Source organism: Ornithorhynchus anatinus, chromosome 3, assembly GCF_004115215.2.
Source record: "Ornithorhynchus anatinus isolate Pmale09 chromosome 3, mOrnAna1.pri.v4, whole genome shotgun sequence".
NCBI lineage: Eukaryota > Metazoa > Chordata > Mammalia > Monotremata > Ornithorhynchidae > Ornithorhynchus > Ornithorhynchus anatinus.
In genome coordinates, this window is record NC_041730.1 from 117,900,561 (window position 1) to 117,923,122 (window position 22,562).

A 22,562-nucleotide genomic window follows, 5' to 3' on the forward strand; every position below is an offset into this window, starting at 1 on the left:
TAATGAATAATTTTTAACTTTGTCATAAACTCAAAGACAGGCTAATATCTCGAGGAACCCGAATGGAGACCAGCTGCTGACAGATTTAGACAAAATATATTTATGTGGAATTTGATTGCTGACATCTGGGGACAGAAATAAACTTTATCTAATTACAGAAGCATATTTGCTACATATACGTATATATGTATTATATATGCGTACATATACGTACGAATTTCTTCCACCCAAAATGCTAATTCTTTGCTGAGAATTGTGTATTTACATTTGCAGCTAGCCTTTGCAGGGGAATGATTGCTCCTGGAAAAATCATTGTCTTACATTTCTGTGCCAGTGATAGGTTATTTCCAAGGCAGGAGACAATAATGGGCGAAGACTTCATATTGCGCATACTTTGACTTCACCTCTACGTTTCTAATAGTATCCTGTCTCTCCTATTCATTTCAGAAAACCCACAGGCATGAACTTGGTGATTCTTAGAGTAACTCCTATGGAGTTAGCTTCTCACCTTGTGCAACTCCACTCTTCTCCCCAACCGTCTATCTCCTTTCTTTTCTCCCTAAGAAATGAAGAGATGTTTCTGGGGTTTTTCGCTTCTTTGCACATTTCCAATTGTGATGGGAGGAGTGAGGACGATACAGAGCTCTGTCAGAGAGGACAGGTTAACGATGTCTTTGATTTTGGTTATTCAACACTTGAACCAGGTCTGCATGGAAGCAAGCCAGACAAGGAATGCTATATACAGTTTGAGCTCACTGTGGGCAGGGAATGTGTCTACCGACTCTGTTGTATCGAACTCCCCAAAGTGCTTAATTCAGTGCTCTGCACATAGCAAGCACTCAATAAATAAATAAATACAACTCAATAATGGCATCCTCTTCAAGCCTCATCCTCCTTAGGTCTCAGTTAAGCTCCTTGTAGGCAGGGAACATGTCTATCCATTCTGTTATAGTGCATACATCCAAGGAGGTAGTAAAGTGTTTCGCACACAGTAAGCGCTCAGTAATTATGACAGATTGATAATATCAAGAGAGATTTAAGAAGACAAAAGACCACCCATCTCAGTTACAGGTTCAGAGCCCATAACAGCTGGAGTGCCTCATTCCGATCTCCTGGCCAGCTGTTCGGGAATGTACAAATGCTAATGCTGTGAAATGGGGTAAACCTTATCAAAGAAGGGGGACAGCAGCAAGGGAAATGGGGGGTTATCTGCACCTGGAAAGTCAGAATGGTTGTGGTTGAGAAGCAGCATGGTGTAGGGGATAGAGCACAGGCCTGGGAGTTAGAAGGTCATGGGTTCTAATCCCAGCTCCGCCACTTGTTTGCTGTGTGACCATTGGCAAATCACTTCACTTCTCTGTGCCTCAATTACCTGACCTGTAAAATGGAGATTGAGACTGTGAGCTCTATGTAGGGCAGGGACTCTGTCCAACCCTATTTGCTTGTATCCACCCCAGCGCTTAGTACAGTGCCTGGCACATAATAAGCATTTAACAAATACCTAAATATTATTATTATTATTATTATGGTGACTGCGAGCTTGAGAAGAGGCAGGAGGGCTGCTGAAAAGAGTCCTGAACATGGAAAGCCAAATCTACTTGACCTTTCGATCAACTGTGTGTAGAGCACTGTATTGAGCACCTGCCAGAGTCCAATAAGTTCAATTAATCATACTTACTGAGTGCTTGGGAGGGTACAAGAGAATAGAGTTGGTAGACATGTCCCCCGCCCACACTGACCTTAGAGTCTTGTCCTTAGAAGACATGGTCCCTGGCCTCAAATAGCTTACAGTCTAATGGGAGAGAAAGACAGAAAATTATTCACAGAATGAAGGAAAAAAAAGGAAAAACTGAACACAACTACAACATACAGATAGCTAAGATACATTAGCTTCAAAGATGACTGTGTCTGTCCTGATCGCCCACAAAGACCACGCTCTTTTGACCCCATCCAATTTTCTCATCATCATGCCCCATTTAGTCTCCATACCCAAAGTACCGTCCCTTGATGACCAAATTGATATGCTCAACACCACCCTCTCTACTTAACTCAGTCGCTCCCCTATCCCTTCGCCGATCTCATACCACTAACCCACAACCCCGGATCACCTTTACAGTTCACTTCCTTTTTCCCGTGCATGAGCTGGAGAGCACTGCTGACAGAAATCCAGATATCAGCTGAACTCATCCACCTCAAGGTCATCCTTGCGTGCTCTCCACTGCACTCTCCTCTGCACAGTAACGTTATTTCTCTATCCTTATTGACTCCCATGCCCATTACCCTTGCCAGTTGTTTCAGACACCTAAATACCTCCTCAAACCACCTTGTCCTCACTTCCTCCATCTCTTGACCTTAATGACCTGACCATGTACTTTACTGAAAAAATTGAAACCATCGGGTGTGTTCTCCCTAAAATCTCCCCTGCTCCTTTCCAACCAACCCTCTTCCTTCCTCTTCTTTATCTCTCCCATCTTTCCCAGCAGCATCTCAAAAGATCTCCTGCTTCCTCTCAAAATCTACTCCCTCCATTGTACCTCCAAACCCATCCCAGCGCAACTTATCTAAGCGCTTCCTTCCTTCCTTCTTCCCTCCTTGATCATCATCTTCAACTGTTCACACTCTAATGTCTTTTTCCCTACTGTTTTCAAACATGTTCACATCTCCTCTATCTTGGAAAAACAACTCTCCCATGACCCCATGACAACTTCAGTTATTGCCCCATCTCCCTCTTATAATTCCCCTCCAAACTCATTGAGCGAGTTGTTTATAACCAGTGTCTCCACTTCCTCTCCGCCCATTCTCTGGGTGACCCCATCTAATCTGGCTCCTAACACTTTCAACTCCACTGAAACTATCCTCTCAAAGGTCACCAGTGAACTCCTTGCCAAATCCAAGGGCTTCTATTCTATCCTAATCATCCTTGACTTCTCAGCTGCCGTTGACATTATTGACCACCTCCTTCTCCTGGAAACATTATCCAACCTTGGCTTCACTGACAGTGTGTTCTCCCAGTTCTCCTCCTATCACTCTGGCCAATCTTTCTTAGGATCCTTCACTGGGTCCTCCTCTGCCTCCCATCCCCTAACTATGGGAGTGGCTCAATTCTGGGTCACCTATTCTCCATCTACACACACTCCCTTGGAGAACCCATTCACTCCCATGGAGTCAACTATCATTTCTATGCAGATGATTCCAAAATTTACATCTCCATCCCTGATCTCCCTTCTTCTCTGCAGTCTCACATTTCCTCCTGCCTTCAGAACATCTCTGCTTGTATGTCCCACTGACACCTTTGGACTGACACATGTCCAAAACAGAACTCTTTATCTTCCCACCCCATGACTTTCCCATCACTGTAGACAGCACCACCATCCCCTCTGTCTCACAAGCCTGTAACCTCGGCATTATCCTCAAGTGGTCTTTCTTGTTCAACCTACATATTCAATATGTAACCAAATCCTGTCAGTTGCACATTCACAACATCACTAAAATCTGCTATTTCCTCTGCAACCAAACAGCTACCATGTTTAATAATAATGTTGGTATTTATTAAGCTCTTACTATGTGCAGAGCACTGTCCTAAGCACTGGAGTAGATACAGGATAATCAGGTTGTCCCTCGTGAGGGTCACAGTCTTAACCCCCATTTTACAGATGAGGTAACTGAGGCCCAGAGAAGTTAAGTGACTTGCCCACAGTCACACAGCTGACAAGTGGCAGAGCCGGGATTAAAACCCAAGACCTTGGACTCCCAAGCCCAGGCTCTTTCCAATGAGCCACGCTGCTTCTCTAATAATAATAATGTTGGTATTTGTTAAGCGCTTACTATGTACCAAGCACTGTTCTAAGCGCTGGGGCAGATAAAAGGTAATCAGGTTGTCCCATGTAGGGCTCACAGTCTTTATTGTTTATCCAAGCATTTAGCTTAGCCTGCTTTGATTATTGCATCAGCCTCCTTGCTGACCTTCCTGGATCTTGTCTCTCCCCACTCCAGTCCATACTTCACTCTGCTTCCCAGATCATTTTTCTTCAAAAACATTCAGTCCATGTTTTCCCACTCCTCAAGAATCCCCAGTGGTTGCCTATCCACCTCAGCATCAAACAGAAACACCTTACCATAGACTTTAAAGCACTCAAATACCATGTCCCGACCTACCTTTCCTCACTGATTTCCTACTACAACCCAGCCCGCACACTTCACTCCTCTAATGCCAACCTACTCACTGTACTTCAATCTCATCTATCTCACAACCAACCTCTTGCTCACATCCTGGGATGCCCTCTCTTCCTATCCAACAGATGATCACTCCCCCATCTTCAAAGCCTTACTGAAGGCACATCTCCTCTCCCCCAAGCACTTAGTACAATGTTCGGCACACAGTAAGTGCTCAATAAATATGATTGAATGATTCTTCCCCAACTAGGCCTTCATTTTCCCTTCTCCACTCCCTTCTAAATCGCTCTTGCACTTGGATTTGCACCCTGTATTCACCCCTTTCTAGGTTTTCCAGCACTGTGACTGTGAGCACAGTGACTGTATGACTAAGAGCACCAGACTGTGAGCCCCATGAGGAACATGGACTGTGTCCAATCTGATTATCTTGTATCTACACTAGGGTTTAGAACAGCGTGTGGCTCAGAGTAAGCCCTTAACAGATACGTCCTTAACAGATACCATTAAAAAAATAACCTCATGTCCACACAAATATATGCATATGTCTGGATACACTCTATGCATATGCACTATAGTTTTACTTGCCAGTTTTTAAAAAACCATCTATCTAAAAGCCTTCCTGTGTACTTCACAAGTGGAGAGAGATTATACCCCGATATCATCAAGAATGATGTGATGCTTCCCAGAAGCGCAAATCTATGCCAGAGATTCATTATCATAAAGAAGCTTGGATATAAATTATCAGGGAATAATTCATCTTTCTAAATAGTAGAAAGGTCATTACTGGGTTTTAAATCCAGGTGAAAATCATGTTTGACTTCAAAAATTTGACTTGGGTGGGTCGTTTATTTATCTGATTCCCCTTTTGTTCTCTCCTAAACAGGGCACAAAAATCCTGCTTATCTGAGGTGAGGGTTGATGGGAGAGATCCAGGAAAGGATAGGCAGTGGCGGGAGCCTCTGCAGCCGGGAGTCTGTCTCAGATGGAAGCCAAAAGAGGGAGGTGGAGAAAGACCATGTGTCTTAAGTATGAATGAGGCTTGAAGGTAGATTGAGAGACACTGCACTGAGCAGTCCTGTTCATACTCTTTCTTTGTCTTCTCTTTGACTGACCCTGAGGGACCTTCTCTAATAGTGTTTGTGTTGTTTTATTGGGAATTTCATTCATTCATTCAATTGTATTTATTGACTGCTTACTTTTTGAAGATCACTGTACTAGGTGCTTGGAAAGTAAAATACAGCAATAGAGAAAAGCTCTACTCACAATAGGCGTATAGATCGGCAGAGATGGACAGCAAAACAATAAACAGGCATCAATATAAATAAATAGAATAAGTGAGTTGAGGTGAAGCAGAAGGGAGGGGGAGCTGAGAAAAAGGGGGCTTAGCCTGGGAAGGTGTCTTGCAGGAGGTGCTTCTTCAATAGGTCTTTGAAGGGGGGAAGAGTGATTGTTTGGCAGATTTGAGGAAGGAGGGTATTCCAGACCAGAGGTAGGATGTGGGCCAGGGGTCAGCGGTGAGACAGGTAAGATCGAGGCAGAGTGAGAAGGTTAGCACCAGAAGAGTGTAGTGTGCGGACTTCTTAAGTGCTTACTTTGTTCCAGGCACTAGGCTTTCAGGTAGATATGAGAAAATCAAGTTGGACTCCGACTCTGTCCCACACGGGGTTTACGGTCTAAATGAGAGGATGGAAGATTTAATCCTCATTTTACAGATGAGGTAACTGAGGCATAGAGAAGTTGTGACTTAGCTTTGAAGAGGGCAGGTGTGGTGATGGAGAAACAGGGAGAGAAAAGAGAAGAGCAGTAAGTTGTGGGGTGAAGGAGGGGGTAGGAGTAGAGAGTGGGGAGGAAGAAGCAACAAGTATTAGCAAACAAAAGAGGAAAGCCAAATCAGAACTGAGCTCTAGGAACCTCTGGAGGCAGAGATATGCAATCTAAATTTTTAAAAATGCATCACAGGGTCGAAAGAGCTTATAAATATTTCCGTGGGTCCTAATCCTCAGGTAAAATACGTTCAACAGCAATATCAGTAGACCAAGGAACGTCAGGCTGAATAAAAGCCTAGAACTCCTGGGCAGCCGCAAAACCCTCTCATTTATATCATTTTGACCTAACTTGCCTCACAAATGATTTCTTCGTATTTTGAACTCATTCCATCTCCTATAATGTCCATACACTAAATTCACAAGTAAGGTCTCCGTTTCATGATGTGGAAGGTTTTTTTTTGATAGTAACACTGATGATGGTCAAGTGTCAATACCTTCCCACTGAAGATCCCTGTTGCTAAGAACAGAGTGAGATGGTCTGTGGCTGGGCAGGTTTGGGGGGCAGGTGAAGTAGGTGGTCGTTGAGGGCAGCCAATTAGAAGGGTCTCTTGTCCCACCTCACTGTGAGCAGCTTGAGTCCCCATGGATGGGGACCTGAGGGGGTGTCCCTGGGTGTCCCTTTTTCCCCCAGGCCCAGAAATGTGGGGTGCAGCCTCTGGGAAGTAGTCCTGTTGCTAACCCCAGAGCAACGAGGAGAGAAGGAGAATTAAAGCAAAACTGTCTGGCACTACGCTAATCATTCATTCATTCAATAGTATTTATTGAGTGCTTACTATGTGCAGAGCACTGTACTAAGCACTTGGAATGTACAAATCGGTAACAGATAGAGACAGTCCCTGCCCTTTGACAGGCTTGCAGTCTAATCGGGGGAGATGGAGAGACAAGAACAATAGCAATAAATAGAATCAAGGGGATGGACATCTCATTAAAACAATAGAAAATAATTGGAATCAAGGCGATGTACATTTCATTAACAAAATAAATAAGGTAATGAAGATATATACAGTTGAGCGGACGAGTACAGTGCTGAGGGGATGGGAAGGGAGGGGGGAGGAGCAGAGAGAAATGGGGGGAAAAGAGGGTTTAGCTGCAGAGAGGTGAAGGGCGGGGTAGAGGGAGTAGAGTTAAACCACCATGTCCAAACCAAACTAGTTTCCCTTGGATGAGTTGCTGGGATCAGGGAGAAAAGGTTGTGCTGACTTGAGTGGACCAGCCCTCTTCTCGGGGCAGAAGCAGAAATGAAGGATTGTGTAATGAAAAGAGCATGGGCCTGGATATCGGATGGATCTGGGTTCTCAACCTGGCTCCACCACCTGCCTGCTATGTGACCTTGGGCAAGTCACTTCACTTCTCTGTGCCTCAGTTACTTCATCTGTAAAATGGGGAGACTGTGAGCCCCATGTGTTAAACGGACTGTGTCCAGACTGATTAGCTTATAGCTACCTCAGTGCTTAGTACAATGCCTGGTACATAGTAAGCACTTTACAAATACCACTAAAAACATACCAAAAAAAAAGCCTAAGACAGTACCATGTCCCCAAAACAGCGCATCACAGGCTCAAGGTTGCAAGGAAACAAGTAGAACTTATTCAGAGCGAGGTGGTTCAGCTCTTTAAAATCAGAACACCGTACTGAACATTGGAAGATTTCGTTTACACAATCCCAGCTCTTAAGGAGCTGACAATCTAGAGAAGGAGCCTACAGTCTCCACCAACTCAGTAAACTGTGCTGTCCCGGGAACCCCAGAAGTTACTCGGTTGACCTCTTTCCTATTGAGGCAAGTAGCCCTATTTCCTTCAAGGAACAGTCCCATGATGAACTGGTCCATGTTTTTACAGCTCCATTAAAGCTGGGCTCCACTCGGGACTTAGCTGCTCTTGCCACCACCACCGGGGTCACTCCCATGGCTTACGTTCCACCTTCCGGGCCCGGAAACTCAGGGGACTGACGCCGAACTGCAGTGGGAGGAAGGAGATCAGCCAGCAGCAGGGGATACGCCTCCTTAGCAGCTGTTTCCCCCAAGCACAACCTTGGACCTTCTCCCCTTAACTCCTCTCCTCCTCATCTGGATCAGGCCCCTGACTCTGCCACCCCAGAAGGTGAGGATCACAAGATGCAGAGGAAGTGGACAGTGGGGCCAATAGCAGTGAGACCCCATCGGGACTCAGCATCACTTGAGCTACTAAAAAACTGAGCCATTTAAAAGAATATAATTCTTTTATAAAGAATAGAATAGAAGGGAGAAGAGATGGGGGCAGCAGTCGGGGGAGAAAGATTGGGGAGCTGTGATATGGGACGGGAAAGCCTAAAGCGAAGAACTAGCAAAGGTTGGTGCAGCAGCAAGCGATGGATGGGGTGGTGACTTCCCTGGGAATTTGCAACAGAGGAAACCGGAGCAACAATGATTTTGACAGGAAGCGAGTATCATGAGACTGATGTGGACGACTTTCCATTAGACCAGGCTGCCAACTGTTACAGGACATGCTATAATAATAACAATAATAATAATAATAATGGTACTTACTAAGCGCTTACTATTCACCAAGCATCATATAAGCACTGGGGTCAATTTTAAGTTAATCAGGTCAGACAATTCCATTTCCACCTGGCGCTCCCAGTCTTAGTAGAAGGGAGAACAGGTATTGAATCCCCATTTGATGGATGAGGAAACTGAGGCAATGAGATATCAAATGATTTGTCCAAGGTCACACAGCAGGCAAGTGGCAGACCTGGGATCAGAATCCAGGTCCTCTGTCTCCCAGGCTCTTTCCATTAGGCCACACTGCTCCTAAAGTGAAATCTAGGACCTTATTAGTCTAGGAATAATCATTAACCTGGGCTACAGCTGTAGACTTGAATCAAGATCTATGACAAACTGCAAAAATGTTCAGAACCGGAACTACCATGGAAATGACTGAAACAAATGGTACCCAAATGTTTATTTGTTCTTCAAATGTTTGGAGATGTAGGAAGCCAAAATGTGTTCATTTCAAGATAAAAGAGAAAAGAGATATTTTCCAGCCCCCCACTTTGAAGACAAGGGATAGCTCTCCCCATTAGACTGTGTTCTCCTTGTGGGTGAGGCACATCTCTTGTGGTCCTATTGTATTTTCCCAAGCCCTTGGTACAGTCTATTGTACTGAGGAAGTGCTCAGTGAGTATAACTTAGTCCTTTTTCCTAACTGCCTTACAAAAACAAATAGGTAATAGAAACCAAATGATTTTCACAAACATAAAACTCAGTGTAATTGGAAAGTTTAGGAAAGAGCTTTGCTTCCTCTGTTCACCAAATCTCCAGGTAATATTCATAGCTTGAGAAAAACTTTAATTTTCATTTTAAATTCCAAAGTATGCACTCTTTATAGAAGATGAACACAAAGTTAAAACTAACAAGCATTATCTGTGTAGTTCAGATCTCTCCAGGACTTTACAACTGCATTGAGGATAACCTTGTCAGCGGGACAGATAGCAGCAGGAAACAAACTGTGGGATCCTCAAAAAACCTTCATATTTTTAGAAGTCATATCCAAAATTAAAAGCGGGATCTACGAGACTGGAATTTCCAGTGGTCTTTCAGTGGCTTTCCAAATCCAGAAGTTACAATAACAACAAAAAATTGTAAATATGACAAATCACAACTTCGTTATTTTTATATAACAGCCATGCTACTCGGGGGCTTTAGGTCCCCTCAAATGAGGCCTGGGTATCTCAGGGACTCAGTGTTAATTAAAAAATATGCCATTATTTGCAATATTTCTGCAGTGCACTTATCAAATCAATAAAACTAATTATTATTATTGACAGGTGGACCAATCAGTGATTAAGCAGCCCAATCTAATTGCTCTATGAAGTCATACAACTACGATTAAGTTGATATCGTGGAGTCAGTAAATAGCACACAACAGCTCTGCCTTTGAAAAGGGAAATGTAACAGGATGAGCAATTGCATCGATTTAAATGGTCTTTTAGATTCCAAACCGCACTCTATCCTGAACAACTTTACTTTCCTAAGATTTCCTGTATTCTCATCTTAATTCCACTCTAGAGCTCGAACAGAGAAAGAGAGCCAGTATCGAGGGTCTAATTTTGTCATTAAAAAGTTACAATATGTTATGTCAAGGAAGTAAATTTGCACAAGACCAAAGGGGCACATGTGGAGAGAAACTAAACTGGATTTAAAATAAACATGGTGACTAGAAAGAGTTTTAATGAAATGGAAAATTCCACAGCCTCCGTATTGTAATGCCTGCTTACAGAAGCGTCCGACCTCCAGATGCAACCAAGAAAGACTTAAAGGGTGGAAGGGTTGGGGAATATTTGGGTGCCTTGTTGGATCTGTTTTTGGGTTTGCTTTTTTTTTTCAAAATAAATTTCATTAAACAGCCACAGCACATTAAGTGTGCAAAGGCCAAGGTCAAGATGGCTAATTTATGTTGGCTGCAGCTCTGCAGTGAAAAGGATTCACTTGCTTTAGTTGTATTCATTACACTTTGTTTTGTGTGGATAACTGACTTATGGGATCCTGGCTGTCATTCTTGTTCCACCCACTCAAATTAGTAATCTTTAAGAAACAATTTGAGTGGAGAGGATGAGGTCTCCATTCTCAAAAGTGCCAAAAGAAACCTTCAATTCAACTCAGTTGGGATCCTGAATGAGGCAATAAAAACTGGACTAAACGTATTGGTGATAGTAAAAAACAACCAGGTAAAAGACCTACAAGAAGGAAAACTACGTTGCTCCTGAACTGCAGTCAGTCAATGGAATTTATCGAGTACTTACTGTGTGTAGAACACTGACTAAGCATTTGGAGAAGACAATACTCTCCAAAATTGGTAGACGCTTATGTTCTCTGCCCACAAGCAGCTTACAGTTTAGAGGGGGAGACCGACATTAAAATGAATTATGGATAAGGGTATAAATGTTGTGGAGTTGAGGGTGGGGTGAATATCAAGTGCTAAAAAGGTACAGATCCAAGGGCATAGGTGATACAGAAGAGAGAGGAAGTAGGGAAAATGAGGGCATAGTTGGGGAGGGCTTTTTGGAAGAGATGTGCTTTTAATAAGACTTTGAAGATTGGGGAGAGTGGTGGTCTGTCATATATGGAGGTGGAGGGAGTTCCAGGCTAGAAGGAGGAAGTAGGCAAGGGGTTGGTGTTGAGTTAGGTAAGATCAAGGTGCGACGAATAGGTTGGCATTAGAGGAGTGAACTATATGGACTGGGTTGTAGTTGGAAATCAGCAAGATAAGATAGGAGAGGACAAGCTGACTGAGTTCATTAAAACCAAGAAGGTGATTCTGTTTGATGTGGAGGTGAATGGGAGACCACTGAGGTTTCTTGAGGAGTGGGGAGACATGGACTGATTTTTTTTTTAGAAAAGTGATCTGGGAATCAGAATGAAGTATGGAATAGAAAGGGGAGAGACCGTATGCAGGAAGATCATCAAAGAAGTCCAAAATAATGATAATCATAATCATGGTGGAATGTGCCAGGCACTGTATTAAGAGCTGGGGCGGATACAAGCAAATCAGGTTGGGCACAGTCCCTGTCCCATGTGGGGCTCACAGTCTAATCCCCATTTTACAAATGAGGTTAAGGAAGCCCATAGAAGTGAAGCGACTCGCCTAAAGTCACACAGCAGACAAGTGGCAGATCTGGGATTAGAACCCATGATCTTCTGACTCCCAGGCCTGGGCTCTATCCACTTCTCCATGCTGCTTCTCTATTGCAGTTGTCAAGGTGGGATATAAGTGGTTGGATCAGCATAGATGCAGTTTGGATTGAGAGGATAGGGCAGATTTTAATGACATTGTGAAGATAAATCTGATAGAATTTGGTGATCTGTGATCGAACATATTGAATATGTGGGTCGAATGAGACAGATGAGTTGAGGATAATGCCAAGGTTACAGGCTTGTGAGACTGGAAGGTAGTGATATCTACAGTGATGGGAAAGATGGGGAAGACATCGGTTAGGTGGGAAGATGAGTTCCGTTTTGGAGGTGAATGGAATAATATGAATGGAGGAAATATAAATTTCCAAGAGTATATATTCAGTGGCTCAGTTCTCCCTTCATTAGTTATTTATATTCCTTCCATCATATTACATAAATGAAAACTCATGATTTTTTTGAAGCCAGATGTCTCCAAGTATTCCTATAATCTAGCCAGCCAAAAATCCTTCCAGAAATAATGAATGAAGGCTAGAATGATAAACTAGCAACACAAAATGACCATAAAATATAAGAGAGTGGGGAGGAAATGAGGGACTGCAGAGATAAAGGCAAGGAAAACAAGGAAAGAGAAAGAAAGAAATTGACCAAGCTTCATCCACGAAGTCAGGGATCTCAATGATGTAATGAAGGATTAAGGATACTGTTGATTTCCTCATTGACATCCATCCATATACCCATAATGCTCAAAATCTAATTTTAACAGCGTGAAGAAGTGAAACATTTTTCCTGATTTACTGCAATTTTATCACCACTAGTAATGGACATAGTTGAGGTGTCTACCATTCTAAATGAAGGGATGTCCTTGTTGCAGGTACTCTTTAGTGTCCTATTTTAAAATGAAATAATTAAAAATGTGATCAAATTAAATTTGATTTAAATTAATATTGGGAAAACACCCCAACGATGAAGGAAAGATAACTATCTCAATGAATGTCCCCATAGAAGGGAAACACAATTGGTAGAAATTGGTCATGTTGCCACCAAGAATGGAAGTTTGAATTGATTCTGATTGGTAAATGAAGGTCACTGAATCTGCCCCTATATAAAGAAATTAAGGTTAAAGGAAACCTTCTCCTATTCTCCTATTAACTGAACAAAAGAAGCTATTGTTAAGGCTCACAAGTGTCAGACTTTATATTTAATTTCCCTACTTAATAATAATAATTTATAATTATGGTATTTGTTAAGCACTTAATATGTCCCAAACATAGGACTAAACACTTGGATAGATAAAAGATAATCAGGTTAGATATAGACCCTGTCCCAAATGGGCCTCAGTCTAGAGTAGGACAAGAGGTATTGAATTCCCAATTTACAGATGAGCAAACTGGGGCACAGAAAAGTTAAGTGACTTGCCCAAGTTCACACATTAGGCCACCGGCAGAGCCAGAATTAAAAACTAAGTGCACAGATTCCCAGACCTTTCCACTAGGGCAAATTGCAAGTCATTTGCCGAATCAGGATGCCCAACCTCAGATGAGGCTATGACCTATAATATTGTGAGAACAGTCTATTGCAGCACAGCCGTTGATTTCATATGCGGCATAAGCATGGTTGGGGAGGATTTCTGCCAGGGTGGGATTTGTGGGTGGCGGGGCAGAAGGAAGGACTGATACTCTTCCCTCCATGCCAAGGAGAGTGCTTGCTTAACTAGACCTCCTAGAGCCAAATAGGATTCAAAGTCAAAAAATACCTGTGTCTCTATTAGTTTCTGGGTTATAACCCATTTCAAGGCCCTAGAATAAACTACTTTCCCCACTTCTAGACTGTGGGCCTGATGTGGGTGGGGATTGTCTCTCTTTGTAGCTGAATTGTACTTTCCAAGTGCTTAGTACAGTCCTCTGCCCATAGTAAGCACTCAAAAACTATGACTGAATGAATAAATGTTGCAGGCTAATTGGGGATCTTAACAGCTGGGTATCCAGACTCTTGCCCCGGTTCAGTATGAACTGAATGTCTTTAATTGAGCCTGAGGGTGAGGCCCAATGAGGAATTGAAAATGAGGGTCAAAGCCCTGCAATTCTAAGCACACACATACACCAATTTTATTTTCTTGAAGTCATCAGGATCATAGGGATCGAATGTAAATTGTGGAATTTGAAAAGTGGACAGCCATCAAGTGACTTAATGGATAACTGTCACTAGAATTAATATGGTTTGAATGTTGAAAATTACCTCAGACTCCATAACTTTTTGAAGGGTGTCAAACCCCTGCTGTGAAGGCTCAGTGTCTTTCTGTGAGACACAATGAGAAGATGCCTCAGATGGGCTGACTAAAGCTCATTTACTTTACAAAATTTTGCAAAAATTTATCCAAAAGGTTAAAATCAGGACAGGCTTGCCACTCGTCTAGATCCCCTGTATTCCCACAGTGTCTCATGAGCATTTATCCCTAAAAAAACACCCAAGAATGTTCTCCATATTTTCAAGTTATTACCTCTCTACAATAAGTGGGATTTCTTGTCGATGAAATAAGAAAACAGAACATCTTATCAGACAAAAGGAAGGGAAAATTGTAGCTCTCAGCTCAGAAAAAGCTCTCGCACTCCAAATAAATGAAGCCTGAATTACCGTTGCACTGTGACTAGGCAGATTTCATAAGAAAGAACCAATAGGGCTGGATCTCATTTATGACATTTCTCTTGTACTCGTAGTCTTCAAGTAACAATCCCACCAGTGAATAACAAATGAGAAATACTAAGAGACAACCATTTCAACATGCTTCTCTCAAACAATAGATTGACTTTATGTATTACTGCCAAAAGAAACAAAAGCTCAAGGGACTCTGATTCTTTGTGTACTCCCACTAGTATCCAAGATATTTTTTCAGGTCCATCCTTTGTTACAAAGCTTTTCCAGAATGGGATTGACCAGGTAAATACTTGCAGGATAACACTCTAGAACACTAAAGAACAAATTCAACATTATTTCTTGGAAGGAATTTAGGATGGGTGCACCGGGCCTTCAGAGCTTCACAAATTTGAAAGCATAAAGCATTCAGGGTCATGATATCTTTGATTCCCAAATGAGGCCCTTCAAGGTTATGAAGTTGAGCATCTAAATTCCCTTTCCATACCATTTGCATTTGACCTGGCATCTGAAGTTTCACATCACTTTCATCACAGCCTCATAGTCTTCACCCCAATTTACTTGAAAAGGCTTCCTTTCCATGTTTCGAAAGGCAAAGGAAAGTGCCAACAGCAAAAAAGAAAACATAATAAAAACAGTCAAATAATCTCTGATAACCAAAATGTATAGACTCATTTGAACAACCAATGGCTTTTTACTTTTCTAAATCAGTCTCTAAATGTATTTTTTTTTAACCAAAGCAGTAATAAGACTCATATGTGAATTACACTGTCAAGATTCAATTTTAGAATTACCTTTACCACTGTACCTTCTGGACAAATTAACTTAATGGTGGTAAACTTCTAAAACCAATTTTAGCAGAAAAAAAGTTGAGTTTTCTGTATATCTGAAATCAAAAGTTGGCAATATCGGTACAACATCCGAATATAATTCAGTTCATTCATCAAAAATGAATTCCTACTTTTAAAGTTCAATCAGACAAGCTCTGTAATTTTCCTAATCTTTAAAACCTAAAATGACCGAACACCAATTTCTATTTGTACAAAGCACATCAACGACTTCAACTAACTTTGTGGCCTTCAATCTGTCTATGTAACCCTGGAATACCAACCATTGTTCCAATATGTTCTGTCTTCTAGTTTATTCTACATCATGCAGCAACACTGGTTTAACTAAGTAACTCGTATTTCAGAGTAACCAGTCTTTACAGGGTGCTGGAGATCTACAAGTTTGCTTTGCTACATTAGTTCTTTGTCATCTGTGTCACTCATCAAACAAGTCCTGGGGGTGTCTGCTGGTCACGCCCATGATTATAAAGGTTGCCTAGTCCACTGTATCTTGTAAGGGCACCCATTAGATGGTAACATTGGTAGAGAAGAATGGGTTTCTGGGTCCAGAAGGTCATTTTTGAAGTTGTCACCAACTCTTTGTGAGTATTTTCACTCTCCAAGGGATTGAACTTAACCAGGGAAGGTTTGCATGTCACTTTGCAATGTATGGGTTTTATCATAAGTAAAGATCTGGAACATAACTGGTGTTCCATCTAATGTTAAAAAACAATAATAGCATTAATGATAAGACCATCATTTGGGTTTCACTACTGGATAATAATATAGTTAAAATATGGTGCCCCTGAGTAGAACCTGGATGCATTCAAGGTGATTTTTTTGTTTGGTAAGCGGACTATTTTGTCATGGATTCTAAGTTAGTATATTAAGCACATTCATTTAGCAGTAGACCGTAGTTTTCTACTCCTAAGTGGTCCAGTTATATCAGGGACCATTTCAGCTTCCCTGAGTATAAGTGTATTGACACCTACGGGATAATCAGCACTGCTATGATGACTCTCTTTAGATCTTCTCCTCATTAGAGTCAGTTGTGGCAGGTGCTCATACACTAATAATAGAAGCCCAGCTTTTCTATTTTAGAGGATGACAAAGGGTCATTTGGGCCTTATTAATTCCACCAGGCGGGTGTGGACAGCTTGAAGCAAATGATAGTTTGTTTCTAAAGTCTGATATACATCTCATTTCATAAATCAAGAACGGGAGATTAAAATAAAATAAAATGGTGGTATTTGTCAAGCGCTTACTCTGTGTAAAGCACTGTTCTAAGCTCTGAGGAATACAAGGAGATCAGGTCATCCCACGTGGGGCTCACAGTTTTAATCCCCATTTTACAGATGAAGTAACTGAGGCACCGAGAAGTGAAGTGACTTGCCCACAGCCACACAGCTGACAAGTGGCAGAGCTGGGATTTGAATGCATGACCTATGATTCCCAAGCCCGGGCTCTTTCCACTGAGCCACACTGCTTCTCAGTAAGCAGCCCTGGAGATGCCCTGGAAAATTTCTGGGATTCTAGCTCTAAGCCAAAGCTCCAGGCCTAGCCCCTCACCGGCCTTGTGGAGCTAGATTATTTTGGAAGAGATACACTAGCGGGACACTGAGCTTCAAGGTTTGGTAAAGGCCTGCAGCTACTCTTCTCAGCTTAGTTCAAATGGAGGAAATTAAACTGCCACCTCTAAGTTCCTCCTGCAGTCTAAAGTAAATTTGTTTTTGCTTCCTGAAGGAAATTGTTACCCGGCATTGCTGCACTCTGATCAATTTCCTGTGGGTCAGAGCAGGGGATGAACCATTAAGCGCCAATGTCTCACTTAAAATAAACTGCTCAGCCCCGAGGGGCAGTTGCACCCTACCAGGAAGGTCTCAGTGGTGCTCTGAGAACCAAAAGAGCTACTGTGTCACAAAAGAGCCACATAACTGAAACGCTCAAAATTGATCATGTGACACAAGTGATCTATATTCACTGGGCTTTATTGCATTGTACATCTAGTACATATTTTATTCATTTCAACTTAGTATGCTTTATATCTGGTCAGTTATGTTTTAGTAAATTCAATATCTTTCAATCTGTAATATATATTTAATCGGATTCAATAAATGCCATTCTATTTTATTTTATTCAGTTCAGTACTTCCTAATCAATTTTGTTATGTGCTCTACTCCATTCAACACAATAGATCCTTTAGTTAGCTTTATTTATTTCAGTGTCATTTATCCTTCTTGTTGTTGTAGGCCGCTTTAGACCTATTCGATTTCATACCCATTTCTTCATAATCACCATCATCACCAGTGGTATTTATTGGGCATCTGAGGTATTACAAGGTCATGTGTGCATGTTCAGGTCACATCCACTTCAATGGGATTTTATATCCTGCTTCTGTATACGATTACTTTACTCTGTCATTCAAATTCATTCATTCAATAGTATTTATTGAGTGCTTACTATGTGCAGAGCACTGTACTAAGTGCTTGGAATGTACAATTCCACAACAGATAGAGACAATCCCTACCCAATAACGGCTCATTGTCTAAACAGGGGAGACAGCAAAGCAAAACAGAACAAAACAAGTAGTCTGGCATAGATATCATCGAGATAAAACACGACACAAGGGCCAATCTGAGTGTTGGGGAAATCGTACGAAAGCCACGAAATAGCCTATTCCAGTCGATACAATTTAAATAGATCAGACGTGCAGAATTCATAAAGCCAACCAGACCACTAATACATTTACTAGCCTTTCTACACTTTACGAAGGGCATCACCCAAACTTCCAGCTAGATCGCCCCCTCAGCACCCAGCCTCACTTTCGCATTTCTTCCGGCCACCTTCATTAGCAAGTCCAGCATTGCCTAGCAAACACCAATCAAGGGTATTTGCTGAGCAACTGCCAAGTTCCAAGAACTGTGTTAAACACTGAGTACAATAGAAGCAAAACAAGTATTCCCAGTCCCCAAGGAGATTACAGTCTAATGGGGAAGACAGACACAAATTATTTACAAATTGTGGGATCAGAAGGCAGAACCGAGATAGAATGAGTAGTAGTGTGATGAAGCAGCAAAACAAAACTTTAATAAACAATTGACTAAAGATGTGTACATGAGTACTGAGGATGGGTAAACATACATAAATAGTACATGTAGTTCTTGGGATAATATGACTGAGGTGTTGGTAATTAATCAGGGAAGACTTTAATGATACTAATAATGGTGGTATTTGTCAAATGCTATGTATGCGTCAAACACTGTACTAAGCGCTGGGGTAGATACCAGATAGTCAGGTCCCACATGGGGCTCACAACCCAAATAGGAACAGATATCAAATCCCCATTTTGTCGATGAAGGAACTGAGGCAATGAGAAGTTAAGTGACATGCCCAAGGAAAAAAAATGCATACAAGTGGCAGACCTGGGATTAGAACCCAGGTCCACTGACTCCCAGGCCTGTGCTCTTCCTACTAGGTTAGGCTGCTTCTCGTGCTGCTTTCTGGGGGAGGTGGGATCTCTGGAAGGCATTGAAGACACGGAGAGTCGTAGTCTTGCCGATTTCTAAGGGTAAGGAGGTCTAAGGAGGAGGAACCGCTGGTGTGTGGTGTCAAAGATGGGGTAATTAAAAGCCATCTGGAGAGAACCACCCTTTCCTAGATTCCTCCAACCCTAAGCACCATAGATTTTGCTCCTGATCTTTTGTGGATCCCAACTTGTGCCGCTTTGGGGCTCCCTCACTACCACTGCCAAATCTTTCTTGCTGTTGCCACTGTGTCACCAACATCACTCAACCTCCTCTGGCTACCGGAGCAAAGAAATAGACTGCTTTAGCTACTCTTCATAGCTACCGACAAAATGGCAGATCTCACTTTGGTCTACTCCGACAATACAAAAAGCCACTGACAGAGCAGAGTGGCCATTCTATCTGGACATTTAGAATGATCGATGGAGCAATCGATTATATTTATTGAGTACTTACTGTTTGCAGATAACTGTACTGAGTGCTTGGAAGAGTACAATACAACATAACAGACACGCTCTCTGCCCCCAACAAGCTTAGAGTCTAGAGGGAAAGTACAACAGAACAGAATTGGTAGACATGTTCCCTGTCCACAGTGAGCTTACAGCCTATCTGCACTTGATATATTTATACTAATGCCTGTTTTGTTTTTGTTTAGTTTTTATAGTATTTGTTAAGCGCTTTCTATGTGCCAGATACTGTACTAAGGGCTGGGATAGATTCAAGCTAATCCGATTGGACACAGCCCAAGCCCCACATGGGCTCACAGTCATAATCCCCATCTTAAAGATGAGAGAACTGAGTCACAGAGAAGTTGTTAAGTGACATTAAGGTCACATTAGTGGCTTGCCCAAGGTTAGACTGCAGACTGGTGGTGGAGCCATGATTAGAACACAGGTTCTTCTGCCTCCCAGTCCCTTGCTCTATCCACTAGACCACACTGCTGCTTCCCCCTACAGACCGTAAGCTCACTGGGAAGCAGTGTGGCTTAGTGGAAAGACCCTGGGCTTGGGAGTCAGAGGTCATGGGTTCTAATTCCTGCTCCGCCACTTGTCTGCTGTGTGACCTTGGGCACAATTGCCCAACCTAATTTGCTTGTATCCACCCCAGTGCTTAGTACAGAGCCTGGAATATGGTAAACACTTAACAAATACTATAATTATTATTATTTTCAGGACTGTTACCCCTCTCATTGGGTTGTCTTTTCCATGCAAGCACTGAGGTGAACCTCAACATGAAGCTGGAAGGTGTGCTGCTGAGGTTAAATGCTAACCGGTCTCACCACATGCCTCTTCCTCCTCCTCCTCCTGCATTATACTGCTCCTCCACTGCTGTCAATCAGTCAATTCCTCAATTGTATTTATTGAGCACTTATGTGCAGAGCAGTGTACTAAGGTCTTGGGAGAGAAACAGTATAGCAGAGTTGGAAGAAATATTCCCTGCCCACAATAATAATAATAATAATGGTGGTATTTGTTAAACACTTACTATGTGCCAAGCACTGTTCTAAGTGCTGGGGTATATGTAAGGTATCAGGTTGTTCCACATGGTGCTCACAGTCTCAATCCCCATTTTATAGATGAGGTAACTGAAGCACAGAGAAGTGAAGTGACTTGCCCAAGGTCACCCCAAGCAGACAAGTGGCAGACCCAGGATTAGAACTCATGACCTTCTGACTCATGAAAGAAAAAGCTTCCTGTATGGTGGGGGAAAATCTAGTTTGAGCTCATTTAAGCCCCCTCTCACTTTTTGGCCCTATTGAAAGAACATTTTGGAAGAGTCTAGATAAATTAAAACCAGGTCTGCTCCTGGGCATAATCCAAATCATGAGAAGTTAGGGTTCCATAATCTTAAACTCATTTTGGGGTGGTTATTTAGGAATAGAGGAGAAAAGTAAAATGTTATAATGAGATTAGTGGGTACATTTTAGCAGTTCATTATTATAGTAGGAATCTCTGGAGTGGCACTGAAATCTGATGATCCCATTTCTAAGTCTCATCATCAACAGGCTTAAAGCAGTTTATTTCTCATACTGTTTCTTCCCACATTTCATTTTAAATGGAAATAAATTTTGTCATGAAGTCACCCAGTTTAACTTTCTCTGTGGCTCTTCTCAAAAGTTCAAATATGTGGAAAATTTGGGTTGATCTTGGTTTGGGTTGGCATTTAAAGGTAATTAAAGACCCATTAGTTTAATTAATTTCTCAAAATCTAATATGTTGACAAAACATCATTTTTATCCCATTAAAAGGTTTACTGTGGAAGCTAACGCTGAGCAAAACATAAGCAAGAAGTAATGAGCGACTATAGTGGACCTAAAGGTAACCTAACAGCCCTCTGACTTCCTTCAGAGAAACACTGATTACCAATTAAAGCTTTTTACTTTCTGTTCTTCCACATCTCAGTACACATGATGTAGTGAATGGAGCACGGGCCTAGGAGTCAGAAGATCATGGATTCTAATCCTGCCTTCCCAACTAGTCTGCGGTGTGACCTTGGGCAAGTCACTTCATTTCTTTGCACCTCACTTACCTTCTCTGTAAAATGGGGATTGAGACTGTGAGCCCCACATGGGACAGGGACTATGTCCAACTTGATTTGCGTGTATCCACCCCAGTGCTCACTACAGTGCCTGGCACATAGTAAGTGCTTAAGAAATACCATTATTATTATTAAGAAGGAATTCTTAAACATATTTTCATCTACTCACTATCTTCTGATCATTAACAGTTTTCTATCACGTTTCCATTGCTCTGTAGATAGAACACTTTCCCAGAATTAGGGGAAATTATTCCCATAATGCATGTTCATTCAATTATTCATTCAATCACATTCATTGAGCACTTACTGTGTATAAAGCACCATATTAAGCGCTTGGGAAAGTACAGTACAACAATAAACTGTGACATTCACTGCCCACAGTGAGCTTACAGTCTAGAGGCAGGAGACAGACATCAATACAAATAAATAAAATTGCACATATGTACACAAGTGCTGTGGGTCTGGGAGGCGGGAAAGAGCAAAAGGAGCAAGTCAGGGCAACGCAGAAGGGAGTGGGAGATGAGGAAAAGTGGGGCTTAGTCCAGAGAAGTGAAGTGACTTGCCCAAACTCACACAGAAGACAAGTGACAGAGCTGGGATGAGAACATATGACCTTCTGACTCCCAGGCCTGGGCTCTGTCCACGAGGCCAGGATGCTTATAGGAGACGCCTTCATTATACCAAAACTATGACACCAACTGAGAAACTAAAGCCAAAATCAATGAGTTGGTATGAAAGCCATCTGCTTTGTAAAAAAAAATCCAAAAAGCTGGAGCTAGCTAATCAATCTCTCTAATTTACTGAATGCTTCTTGCGTGCCAGGCAATTGGGTGAGTACAACATAACGTATTTGGTAGACATGAAGGAGCATGGTCTTGTGGACCTGGGAGTCAGAAGGACCTGAGTTCTAGTCCAGGTTCTGCCACTTCTCTGCCGGGTGAACTTGGGCAAGTCATTGAATTTATCTATGCCTCAGTTACCTCATCTGTAAAATGGGGATTAAGACTGTGAGACTCATGTGGGACAGGAACTGTGTCCAACCTGATTACCTTGTATGTACCCCAGAGCTTAGGATAGTTGATAATTGCTATTAAAAAATGATTTAAAAAAATTGTGACAGACTGAATATGTGGGTTGACTGAGGGAGATGAGTTGAGGATAATTATGGGCTTGTGAGCCAGGCAAGATGGTGATGGAGAAGCAGCGTGGCTCAGTGGAAAGAGCCAGGGCTTGGGAGCCAGAGGTCATGGGTTTGTATCCTGGCTCTGCCACTTGTCAGCTGTGTGACTGTGGGCAAGTCACTTAACTTCTCTGTGCCTCAGTTACCTCATCTGTAAAATGGGGATTAACTGTG

General features: G+C 42.1%; 1 protein-coding gene across 1 annotated transcript in view; it reads right to left on the minus strand.

The window, feature by feature from the left end:
• Positions 1-22,562, minus strand: part of LRMDA (leucine rich melanocyte differentiation associated) — a 1,142,364-nt gene that overhangs the window by 237,946 nt on the left and 881,856 nt on the right. The gene's annotated exons all lie outside the window — the stretch shown is intronic.